At 42.0% G+C, this 12,983-nt stretch overlaps 1 non-coding gene across 1 annotated transcript; it reads right to left on the minus strand.

The window, feature by feature from the left end:
• Positions 1 to 824: 824 nt before the first annotated feature.
• On the minus strand, positions 825 to 928 carry LOC122293809. The gene has a single exon (XR_006237366.1). It is a non-coding gene; the product is annotated as a small nucleolar RNA R71 (small nucleolar RNA).
• Between the last annotated feature and the right edge of the window lie 12,055 nt (positions 929 to 12,983).

The following is a 12,983-nucleotide window of genomic DNA, read 5'->3' on the forward strand; positions in this document are numbered from 1 at the left end:
AGTTTGAGTCAAAGTTTAGTCGCAACAAGTTTTTGGCGCCATTGCCGAGGATTGCAACGTGCGATAATATTTTTTTTAGAAAAGAAAAAAAAATATTTTAGTAATCTTTTGCTAATTTTCTCATATTCTTTTTGCAGGTACAATTTTTGTTATTTTGACGGAAAATGGATCAAGTAACATTGCTTTCATATTTATATCATTTGGTAATTTCGTTCCAAAATTTTTTATTTTACTTTCTTGCTTGTTTTGCATTTACCTTTTAGTTTTTGAATGTGCTTGATCCTTTATGATGAATGATCTCGTGGCAACGTGATCAAACTGGTAGATTGAGAAAGGAAATTGTTTTAAAAGAATTGGTTGATAAGTTGTCTGGTGATTCCAAAAATTCTCATTCTAATACCATGGCTGACAATCATAGTGTTCATGACAAACAAGAAAATGAGGAGGCACAGAATAATCCACCAATGAGAACTTTGCTCGAGTATTTGCAGCCAACAAGGACAAGTACTCCATCTTGCATGATTTTTCCTACGAATATGGGGAATTTTGATTTAAAATCGGGAGTAGTTTAATTACTTCCCAAGTTTCATGGTTTAGACTCAGAAAGTCCTTATTTGCATCTGAAAGAATTTGAAGAAGTCTGTGCAACTTTACAAAACCAAACTATCAATGATGATATTGTTGGATTAAAGTTGTTTCCATTCTTTTTGAGAGAGAAAGCTAAAAATTGGCTGAACTCCTTGAGACCAAGATCTTTTGGCACATGGCAAGAAATGCAAAGAGAATTTCTGAAAAAGTTTTTTCCTACTCATAGGGCCAACACTCTTTGCAGAAACATTATGAATTTTTCTCAAAAAGAAAATGAAACATTTTTTCAGTGTTGGGAGCGTTTTAAAGAATTATTGCTAACTTGCCCACATCATGATTATGAGACTTTGCACACCATTAGTTTTTTCTATGAAGGTTTAACATCTTAAATGCGTCAGTTTGTAGAAATGATGTGTAATGGTGAATTTTTAAATAAAGATCCTGATGATGCTTGGGATTATTTTGACCAATTGGTTGAAAATGCCCAATCTTGGGATAACACAGATCGTTCTGATCGGTCAAATAAGCCCAAACTCAATGCCATGTCTCAAAAGGGTATGTATGTCCTCAAAGGAAATGATGATGTGAATGCTAGGATAACAAGTTTGACAAGAAAAGTCGAGGCCATGGAACTTAGGAAGGCAAATTCGGCTAAGGCCATTGAAAAAGAAGAAAGGAATTGTGGCATATGTGAGATTAGTGAACACCTAACTCAGGATTGTCCAACAATCCCCGCTTTTAAAGAGGTGTTGTACGAACAAACATATGTCACGAATTCTTATAGGAGACCATTTTCTTCCCCTTATTCGGAAACATATAATCCTGGATGGAGAAATCACACGAACTTTAGTTGGAGGAACGAGTCAAATTCAAATCAAAATCCTCAAGGGTTGTCTTCTTCTATTCCTTATGTGCCTCCACATAAGAAAACCCTTGAGGAGACATTACAAACTTTTATGCAGGAGCAAGCCAATATCAACACTCAGACAATGCAAGCCATTACTGAGATGAGAAGTTCCATTAGCGACTTGACCTCCTCATTGCACGTTCAAGAAAAGGGTAAGTTTCCTGCTCAACCTCAGCCTAATCCCAGAGGGAAATTTGAGGTAAGAAATTCAAATTCTTCTGATTCAAAATTTGAACATGCCAAGTCCATCACCACTCTATGCAATGGAAAAACAATTGATAAGTGTATTTGAACAACGAAAGTTGATGAGACCAACAATTCTTTAAATTCAAAGAGTGATGATGAGCTTGATAAGGTCGAGCTAGATATGCCTGTGAAAGCACCAATACCTGCCCCATTTCCCCAAAGGTTGCAACATTCTCACAAGTTGGTTTAAAATGCTGATATTCTTGAAATTTTTAAACAAGTAAAAATCAACATTCCTCTGTTGGATGCAATTAAACAAATTCCATCTTATGCTAAATTTTTGGAAGATCTGTGTATAGTGAAGCGTACGATGAAAGTGCAAAAGAAGGCTTTCCTCACTGAGCAGGTAAGGGCCATCCTCCAGAACAATTCTCCTCCAAAGTACAAAGACCCGGGTTGTCCAACAATTTCCTGCGTGATTGGAAATTTTAAAATTGAAAAAACTTTACTTGACCTCGAAGCTAGTGTTAACCTCCTACCCTACTCGGTATATGAGCAGCTGGGTCTTGGTGAACTTAAACCCACCAAGGTGACACTCCAACTTGCTGACCGTTCAATTAAAATACCGAGAGGAATAGTTGAGGATGTGTTAGTGCAAGTAGGCAATTTTTATTTCCCAGTGGATTTCATTGTTTTGGACACAGAACCTGTCTTTGATGTTTGCACTCAAATTCCTATAATTTTGGGTAGGCCATTCCTTGCAACCTCAAATGCTTTAATTAATTGTAAAAGTGGAATTTTGAAATTGAGTTTTAGAAATATGACATTGGAGCTGAATATCTTTAATACTTGTAGGCAACATCAGGATTTAGAAGAAGTTCGGGAAGTTAATTTGCTAGAAAATATCATTGATGATGATTTTCACTTGAATCTTCCTTCCATTGATTTACAATTGTCATTAGAAAGTGTTTTAAGTGATGAAAATATATTTCATGATACTTCTAATGTTTCTTTTGCAGGAACTAGTCATGAGGTGTTTTGGCAACCAATGTTTGAAGGGTCGCCACCTTGGACAACACCCATTAAGCCATCTTCAGATGACAAACACCATCTCATTGGAGCATTCAGGACATTTGAAAGTCCAAATCTGAGGTTAAATCATTTTTTTTATGATGACCTTTACTTGTTTATATATCATTTTGACCAAATTTCTCAAAAATGTATACCCAATAAACACATCCAACATAAGATTTTTGATCCGGGTAAGTTAAGGTCTCGGTGGAGTGTGCCTTATGTGGTGCAAACTGTTTTTCCATATAGAACTGTTGAGATTACCAATCCTCAAAATGGAAACACTTTCAAAGTAAATGGCCAACGACTTAAACATTTTTTGGGAAAACTTTCACTTGAGGATACTTCCATTCATTTGGAAGATCCTATTTATTCTCATGATCCTTAGTTCATTTCTGTTTTGCTTTAATTTTTTTCTTTTCTTTTACTATTCTTGTTTATTTCACTTCTATGTTTTGTTCTTTCCTTTTTTTTGTTTTTCTTTTTTCTTTTTTTTTGCTCTTTGTGTCTTCTAACTTTGATAGAAATCTACTCCTTATGCGCACTCGAGTATCTCAGGTGACTTTTTTCCTCTCTGTTTAATCATTTGCGTTTCAATATATGTTCTGCAGTGTTTATCTTGCTTCAATTCTTGCCTGTATAGCATACATAATCAAACATTCATTTGCTGAACATTGAGTACAATGTCACATATAGTTGGGGGGAGGGTTTTCTATTGAAAATGTGTTAGTACCTTATTACAAAATAAAAAAAATAAAAAAATTGTGAGGTGCATCGAAACATAAATGATTAACAAACTCCTCGCACTTTTGTGAGATTTGAGCACCTTGGTGGAGTAGTTGAGCAGAATTATTTTGTGAAGATTTATTTCAGTCCTAAGCATAGAGCATGACTTATGATGCATCATATTGTGTTGAAGAGTGACTTGAAACACCGGGATGCGATATTCACAGAAATGAGAATTAGTATGATTTATATAGAATGAAGGGCAAGTTTTGAAAGAACGTTTTGCACATGCTTACACTTGTAGTGTTCCTCATTAATGTTCATTGATTTAAAACAAGAGAGGTAAACTGCAGGACTACCGAGCCTTACTAAAAAAAAAAAAAAGAAGAAGGAAAAAGCAGATAAAATCGTGTAAGTTTTCCTAAATAAAGGGCTAGAAATAGTTACCCAAACTCTGGGGGTTGAGTTTTCAACTTTTAAATAGAGTTGGCGTGAAAACTGTTAGTCCCTTAGGCTTTGAGGTAGTTGGAATCGATAATGATTAATCTTAAGTTTGAAAAATCTTACGATAAATCATGCTTATTAATGAGGAACATACAGAGGTTTAGCCACACACACCTATCCGAGTTCTAAGACATTTGCCCCAATTCTATATGAACAATTGTTGAGACCTTCATTGTGGATACAACTCCTGGTGTTGAGTAGTCTTGAATCGAATTTTGTGAGAATTTAGAATTATGTTTGATTACTTTTGTTTGAATTTCGAGCTTTATGCAATGTTCATCTCAATTAATTTTCACTATTTTGCTCAAGGATTAGCAAAAAGCTAGTTGGTGGGTGTGATTGAGCTGAAAAATTGCATATTTTAGCTATTTAAAACCAATGTATTTTAAATTCTTCGTGACACTATTATTGTTTTTAGATTGAAAAATGGTTAATAAGCATAAATACGAGTTGTGATTTTTAATTGATTGATATCATGTTTATGCTTAATTTTATAACTATGATTTAATTGGACAATATTTCCTCACAAATATAATATATTTTTGATAATCTATTTTTTATTTTAATTTAGTTTTTAGTGCTATTTTTATCTATTTATTCTCAGCTCAAATAAAATTCACATGGGATCTGGTTGGAACTTTTGACCAAGAGTGCATACTAATTCAGAGGAATGAAGAGAAGGAAGGAAGCGGTGTACTTTGGCAGCTAAAAAAAAAGACAAAGACTTTTGGTGGTGACTTTCTTACTTGGTTGTTCATAGATGCATGCGATGAAGAAAATGATTTGCGGTGGACAAACACATGCAACGTAAAAGTCTTTAAAAGGAAAATGGAGGAGGTCTGGACGTATATGGAAAGGAAAAGAAAAAGAAGCTAAATCAGGTGGGCACTGTTTTTTCATAAAAAAATACAGAAGAGAGAGAGCTGATAAGAGATACTTTTATGAAAAAATAAAGGAATGGAGACGGTAGAAAAAGAAAAGAGGGAAGTCAGTCGGTGTGATTGATTATTTTTCGGAATCTTGTGGGCTCCAGACCGAAGGAGGCGGCTAGCTGGGATTGAATTTGGTGGTAGAATGTGTATGTAATCGGCAACTTGTTGAGCTTGACTTCTATGTTGAAAGAGGGAAAAGCAATTCAGCACGTATACAGAAAGAAATTCACATCTGGCATCTTCACGTTTGGTGTCTTCTTGAGGCGGCTATAAATATATATTCCTTGCTCTATTCTAGGGGAGGTAGTCGGACGTATAGGGAGAAAAGAGAGGGACGTGGAAGTATTTGAGAGAAGAGGGGAGAGGGACGTGTAGGGACGTAGGTGGGAGTTGAGGGAGAGTCGGTTGGAGTTTTGAGTGTGGACGTTTTCGTCTGACGGGAGAGAGGAACGTGGAGGGAGATTTATTGGGTGGTCTAATTTCTCTTGAGTTTTCATTTGAGAGAAGTCGGTGGGTTGATTCATTGAAGAGAGGTGGCGGTGCTTTGAATTTATTTTTCTTGGATGTAGAGGGACGTGGGAGAAGAGAGGTGTTGGTGCTTGATTCGAGAGTCGGTCCATTGAAGAAGAGAGTCGGTCGGTAGATGGAGGGAGATTAATTTTATTTTCCTTGCTCTACCCAGGGGATGTTAGAGTGGAGAGGTTTCAGTTTGAAGAGGCGGTGAAAGGCTTAGACATGCTGGTCTTGGAGGTGAAAATGGAATCACGAAAGAGAGAAGAGGGGCTGGACTTTTGGTTCTGTTTTGAGAGCAAAGAAGTAGAGGAATTTGAGCTTCTTGCTTTTACGGAAAGGACAGAACTGGTTCAGTTTGAGGGAGTCTTTCAGGCTTCATTTTCTTTATATTTTTACTTGCCTATAGTTATTTTCTAGTATTAAAGTTTGTGTTTTATTTTAGTTATTTAATGGAGGATATTTATGTGATTTTTATAGCACTTGTAATGAACATGATTGGCTAAATTTTCATACTAAGGTTAGAGGTGAAGTCTAATAATTTAAACATTATTTTCGGATCAACGTAAAATTTATTTTGTGAGCCTGATCGATTGAAGGATTTTATTATTGGATATTTTGATTATCTATATATTTATCTTGATTCATTGTGATTTCCGAATACAGTGAATGCTTGAAGAATCCCTGTGATATTCAAATAGTTTTGTGAATGTTTTAATCATCAATCGTTCATGCTCAATCATTAGCGACTATTTTTCTTGATCTTAAATGCTAAATCTTCCAATTAAACGGAATCATTATTCTAGTTTAATTGAAATAAATCGATCGGAAACAATATTATAAATTATTAGACGGATCCTCAAAACCTTAGTCTTTCTCCATATCAATTCATTTTATCATATTAGTTTTATTCAGTTATTTCAAAAATCATCATCTCAGTAATTTTATTTTATATTCGATCGCACATTTTTTTTAGTAATTTCTTTTCATTGTTTGAGTTTAATTTCTTCATCACATAAGTCAATCCCTATGGATTCGACCCTGTTAGGTGCTACAATACCTGTATACTTGCAGGTAAAACTGCACTAAATTTTTGGTTCATTAGTTTGAGTTAAAGTTTAGGCGCAACACCCAACATCAAGCAATTTCCGCATACCCCAGGTAGCCTATGGTGGCCTAGCCCAAGCCCATGGGGGATCTCCTAGTGGTTCAAAACAGACCCATGACCCACGTAGGTTGGGCATAACTGCTCACATTGAGATGGGACGTTGCAGAAGAAGCACAGGAAACCAAGTTGGAGGAAGGAAAAGGAAGCAAACTAAGGTGAAGAGACTGGACTACCTAACGACGCTAGGAGACCATGCTGCATTAAATGGTTTCACCAAATAATTGTGCCGCATTAAATGATTGATTCTAGAGGGTCACGCCGCATTAAAGACAGCATGGCAAAAGGAATTCCGGGAGGATTTCCTATTCTCCCAAGTCGCAAGGCATGGTCACCTGACTCTCCAATCCGAGTATAAAAGGCCCATTTGACTACCAGGTAAGGGGATTGAATCCTCTGGCTAAAAACACATTAACGCTCATCGTCTCCTTAATTCCCCCACCGCTTAGTAAATCCAGGCTAACTTAGGCATTGGACATTCCCTGGGCCACCCTAGGGTCGCCTTTCCCGATCACTTCTTCGTTGTCACAAGCCCTTGAAACAGAAGACCCAGACCGCTGAGGACCCTATCCAAAGGTGTACGAAACATGTCATTAACAGTTGGGACCGTCTGTGGGATACGAAAAATTATAAAAACAAACATGTCATTCGTATGCCTACTAGAACCCATTCTCAGTTTGTGTAGGACCCGGAAGAAGAAACCTCAGGTGACATGGAGACAAGATTGGCGGCCATGGAACAGCTAGTTGAAAAGCTCACCAATGAAATGGATGCCCTTTGAGCAAAGAACTAGACCCTAAGGACAACCTTCAGGAGTCAACACACGATGGAGATCTGAGCACCAGAAGCACCAAGAGTCTAGGAGAGAAGAAGAGGGCGAAAATGACCAAGAAGAGAGGAAACGTATGCAAGATGAATTGCTCAACCTCAAGGGAAAGTATGAGGAAATGATGAGAAAAATGAGGAGCTCATCTACAGTAGATCAGCTTCTCGTCAAAATGGGTTTGCCCTACAGCACAAAGGTGATGGCGGTTCTGCTACCACCGAAGTTCCGGGGCCCAACTATGGAGACGTATGGAGGGACCTGGGACCCAGTTGAGCATTTTGAAACCTTCAAGGCTCATATGACATTGCATGGGTTTCCCAAGGAGGTGGCTTGCAAAGCCTTCCAGCTGACCTTGAGGGGACCCGCAAGGAAGTGGTTTAGCTCTCTAGCACCTGCCTCTATTGGAAACTTTGATGAACTAGATCGCCTGTTCCTCACCCACTTCATGGCCAGAAGGAGAAGAAGCCTCCTTGCTACCTTCCTCCTCACCGTCAAAGAGAGGGAAGATGAAAACTTGAAAACCTATCTGGCTTGGTTTAACAAGGAGCAAATGACTGCAGAGGACCAAGACGAAAAGATCACCCTAGCAGCACCCATCGATTGACCAACGATCAACAAATTGAAGGCAATTACCACCACCTACCACCTAAAGGTAAATTTCCCAATGACCTAGGGGGTAGGTGAGCTCCGAGGAGAATAAGCCTCTACAAGAGAATGCTATGCGCAGGAGCTGAAGCCAACGGTGGGAAGAGCAACACCTAGCACGAGTATGCGCCACTCATAAAGCCGTGACAAGCTCTTGTCATCACACGAGCTGTCCCGGTTGGGGGGTGGAAGAGGGGTGCATAAGAAGGAAAAGGAAGAAGGACCTCAAATTTTTTGTTCTCTTTTATATAAATTCGATCCTCTTTTTCTATGAACTCTACTTAGTGAAAGCGATAGTTCTTTTTTCAGGAAGTCAATGAAATGAGTCTCTAGCTACAATTACTTCTAAACTCCAACTCTACATCAACTAATTACCTCCATTCGGGATAACAAAGGGATGAGTGTAATACCAAAAGGCAGCTCTACCCGTCTTGTAGCGAAGTGCGGGTCTATCCTTAAATAGTCGACACACACTGCCTTCCTCGTGGGTGTCGACCAATGAGAGCGGGTCTAGTCAAACATACTACCCAAACAGAAGACCTCCCCTCTGGGTACCAAAGGGCGGGATGAGCCAGAGGCCATCTGGACCCTCCTGTGGGGGAGAGCGGGTCCAACCCTGAGGTTGCCCGAACATACCCCATTCCACCATGATGAAGAGTGGGCATAGTGCCAGCTTGGCCCCCACCTACCTTTCCTGCGGTATCAACAGATGGGAGCAGGTCCAGTCAGACATACTGCTCGAACAGACTACCTCCATGTAAGGGTCAATAGGCAAAACTAACCCTAAATTAGACTGACCTCCCCTACAAAGTAGAGGGGGACCAGCTCTGAGGTTGCCCGAACATTAACCCCATCTCGTTGTGATGAAGAGTAATTTGGTTCGTGGGCCGTCGAATACCTCCCCTAGGGGAATGTATAAGGTAGATAGTGACTTAAAGCGCCTTTACCTCTCCCTCGGTACTGTGTGGGTCTGTCATTAGCAATCGACACATATTACCTTCCTCGTGGGTGTTGACCAACGGGAGTGGATCTAGTCAGACATACTGCCTGAACAAATGACCTCCCCTAGGGGTACCAAAAGGCGGGATGAGCCAATGGCCATCTTGACCCTCTAGTGGGGGAGAGTAGGTCTAGCCCTGAGGTTGCCTGAACATACTGCGTTTCGCTATAAGGAAGAGCGGGCATAGCTCCAGCCTGACCCTCACTCCCCGTTCCTGCGACGCCATTGGATGGGAGAGAGTCTAGTCAGACATACTACCAGAATAGACTACCTCCACGTAAGGGTCAACAAGCAGAACTAACCTTAGGTTCGACCGACCTTCCCTACGAAAGAGAGCGGGCTTTGCCTTCAGGCTGCCTGAACATTGACCCTATCTTGTCGCAGTAAAGGGATGACGACCTCCATGGGGAGCTAAAAGGGGAGGGTGTGGCTTAAGGCACCCCTACCCCTCCCTTGGTGGAGTGCAGGATAGTCCCTAGACTACCCGTCTCAACCGCAGAAGACGTCACATTCCTTAAAAGTGAGCAGAGACCTCGAAATCTCACCATGTCGAACAGGCAAGGTAGGTTGGTAATTGTCAAAGAAAGTATACATATATCTGGGCTTTGATTTTGTAGAATGTCCACAAAGGATCTGGCTGAGTGCAGGCTTACACACCACTCACCCCCTCTCACCGAGAGTGAGGGTCAACAAGGCGAGCCCGGTCTTACATACCAGACAACCTCCACGAAGAATCTGGGAGACATCTTCCAAGGCCTCACATATGCAACACAGAGCCTCAATGGGAGTTAAAAATGAGCAAGTCATTGCGTAAAAGGAATCTGAGTGGGTGTAGGCTTACACGCCACCCACTTCCTCTTGCCGAGTGTGAGGGTTAATGAGGTGCGCCTGGTCTTACATACCGTGCAACCTCTACAAAGGATCTGAGCGAGTTCTAGCTTATGCGCCACTCGCCAAGCGCAAGGATTAGCTAAATAAGCCCAATTTTACATACCATGAAAATTCTGCAAAGGCCTTGCGTGCGCAACACAGGGCCTTAGTAGGAGTTGAAAGTGAACAAGATATCAAGCAAAGGAACTCAGACAAGTATTTAGTCGTCACAAAGAGAAGCGGACGAAGAAGCCATTACACTTGACGAGGTGCCATTGAAGAAGGCGGGATAGCAAAGAGCTCAAGTTGAAGGTAAAATCCTCCACAGTCTCCATAAAAGCCCCTCCGTCGGTGCAAGCGCCCTAACTGGGCCTGGGGGCAAAGCCTAACTCTACCCCGGATAGGGGGTGAGCCGAGATGTAAGGATGGAATGTGAACTACATGGGAGTTTTGACATAGAAAAACCCATCAAATGACCCAGTCACAAGATTGAGAGCATGCCTTCTTTTCAAGGCATTTCTTGGTGATAAAAGATGACACAACTTTTGGAAAGGCATTCTTTGAAAGCCCTGATAAACTGCCAAGCACATGTCTCCATAAAAGCCCACCGCATGATGCAATACTAGAAGGCTAGCCTAAGGCCAGAAGGTCCATCAGATCCAGAAATAACTAACAATAGCATAAAAAGAAGACGAAGCTACAAAGTGCTTGGAAAGCAGGTAGGGAGAGGTGATGACAAATGAAAAAGTCCAAGAGGTCTATTTGTAGGCTGGAAACGACCATTCACTTTTTGCATTTCAAGGAACCTATGCCCCAAGGGCCTCATCAAATCTAGCATGAATCTCACAAAGAGCCTTACATGAATCCCATGATAAATGTGGGTCGTTATCCAACGCCATAAATGCAAAGAGACCAATGGGCGTACATTAAATGGCCAACTACTCAAGATCATTGCAAATTCACAAACGGCACATTGGCCACCGAACTATTCTCACGGGAAGACTAAAAGATAGCAGACAGACAAACAAACAAATAAATTGTGTGAAAAAGGAAGCACAAATGTTGGGAGGCAATTAGGGCATAAAGAAAATATTTTATTAAATCAAGAAGGCATACGAGAGTAAAGGGACACATGACATCCATAATCCCTATGAGCACAATCCTAGAGGAAAAAACTACAAAAAGAAAAGAAAAAGACAATAGCGCCAAGTGAGGTCAAGGCCAGGAAGCTTTGCGATCTTCCCCAGAGTCAGAAGGTCCTTAGGGTAAACTCTGACCTCCTCCAAGCTCCTTTCCCCTAAGCTGGCATTGGCATCATCCCCAGGAGGGAGGTTGGGGGATTATCATCCTCCAGGTAGAAGGCATCCGAGATCAGATCCCACCCTATCTCACTAGCATTGTTGACAGCAGACGCATCAGGCTCGAGATCTCTAAATCCAACCACACAGAAGTGCACCTCTAACACCTTGGAATCCTTTTGGGGATTGAGTATGATAAAATTACGCATCCTCTCGAGGACCTCCAAGTACCCTTGGGACCAGGCTTCATCACAGACGTAAAGAGCCTTCCCTAGCTACTGGCTTAACTGTGTGGTGACCTCTTGCACTTGCAACAAATCACTTCACAGATCCCAGATGACCACTAGGTGGAAATCCACTTGTGGGCAGCCCCCAGGTCAATGAAAGCCTTCTCCTCATGAATCCTGGCTGTGGACAACAAGGCCCCAGGGTCAACCACAATGGCCGACAAGGCTAAGCTCTCCTCCTCCAGCATTTTGCTTCATTGTGAGTTGAAATCCTGGAGGCCTCTTAACTCTTGACTCTCCTCCTGAAGCAAATCTTGTGACTCCTGAAGCTTGCTCAAGACTCATGCACTTTCATAGCCCACTCCCTAGCCATAGCCAGCCACCTCCAAGTAGCTCCTCTCCTCACTCTCTCGCTCCACCAAGAACTGGAGACCTAGGTTCTCTCTCTCTCGACAGCCTCACGACCAATCACTATGTGCTCGGCCGGCCTCCTAACTCCCTGTGAAACCTAAAGTTAGAAAATTAAGAGAGCAGGCTGGAACCAAAAGAAAGAACACAAAGCATAGAGTATGAAGTAAGAGAAAGGACCTAAGTGAGGAATTTTAGCAGTTGATCGGCCTCCCACTCTAGAGCCTTCTCCCACCAAGCCTCACCCTTTGGCCTAGGGGAAACCAGAGTGGCTTCATTCACCGCCTTTGGAGGGTGCAATTGCCCTCTCGTGGGCTCATCCCAAACTTTCTCATAGGGCCCCTGGCTAGAAGAAGCAAGAGCGCTCTCACCTATTGGCGGAAGGGAAGCACGATGAAGCATACCTCTTTCTCGCCCCCAAGGTTACTCTAGTCCCCCTCTTTGGGACTCTCGACTATCGTCACAGTCGTCCCCAGGCTCGGCGAGGTCAAAGTGGAAGGTTCGACAGTCATGGCCTCTCCAGGACTTGGTGGGGTAGGATCAGTGCTCGACTGCCAATAGACTACTCTCGATTATACCAGCGTCTGAGTCCAGTACCGGCCATCAACAGGGGCAACAGATGAAACACCACCAACAACAATTTCAGAACTAAGAGACCTACGAACAGACGTGCACTCATCAACAGGTCCCAAGTCCACCCTAAGATGGCCCGAGACTTCCTCGGACTTAAAGGCCTTAACCAAGGATCGAACAGTGGATGTCGAGGAAGGAAACATCACCACATTTAGTTTTGGGGGCTGTGTCACCACCTGAGTTAAGAAAGGTGTCCTCTCCAGAAGAGTGCCCCAGAAGTGCATATTGACCATGTTCGCCCTCCGAGAGACATCCTGCACCCCAGCAGTAGTTCTGGGACCCCTTGGGCTAGGCTCAATGACTTTGGCCACGAAAAGAAAGGGCATAGCGGATGTGCTTGGATTTGAGGACTCCTCATCTCCACAGTGCCAAGCCAACATTGCAGAAGAATAAGGGAAAAAAGGTCACCCAAACCTAGGGCATCGAGCACTAATGGACCTCGGAGCCAAGGCCTTCGGGTGTGACAGATCATCCCCACTGGGCTTCG

Source organism: Carya illinoinensis, chromosome 1 (assembly GCF_018687715.1).
Source record: "Carya illinoinensis cultivar Pawnee chromosome 1, C.illinoinensisPawnee_v1, whole genome shotgun sequence".
In the NCBI taxonomy this organism is placed as follows: Eukaryota; Viridiplantae; Streptophyta; class Magnoliopsida; order Fagales; family Juglandaceae; genus Carya; species Carya illinoinensis.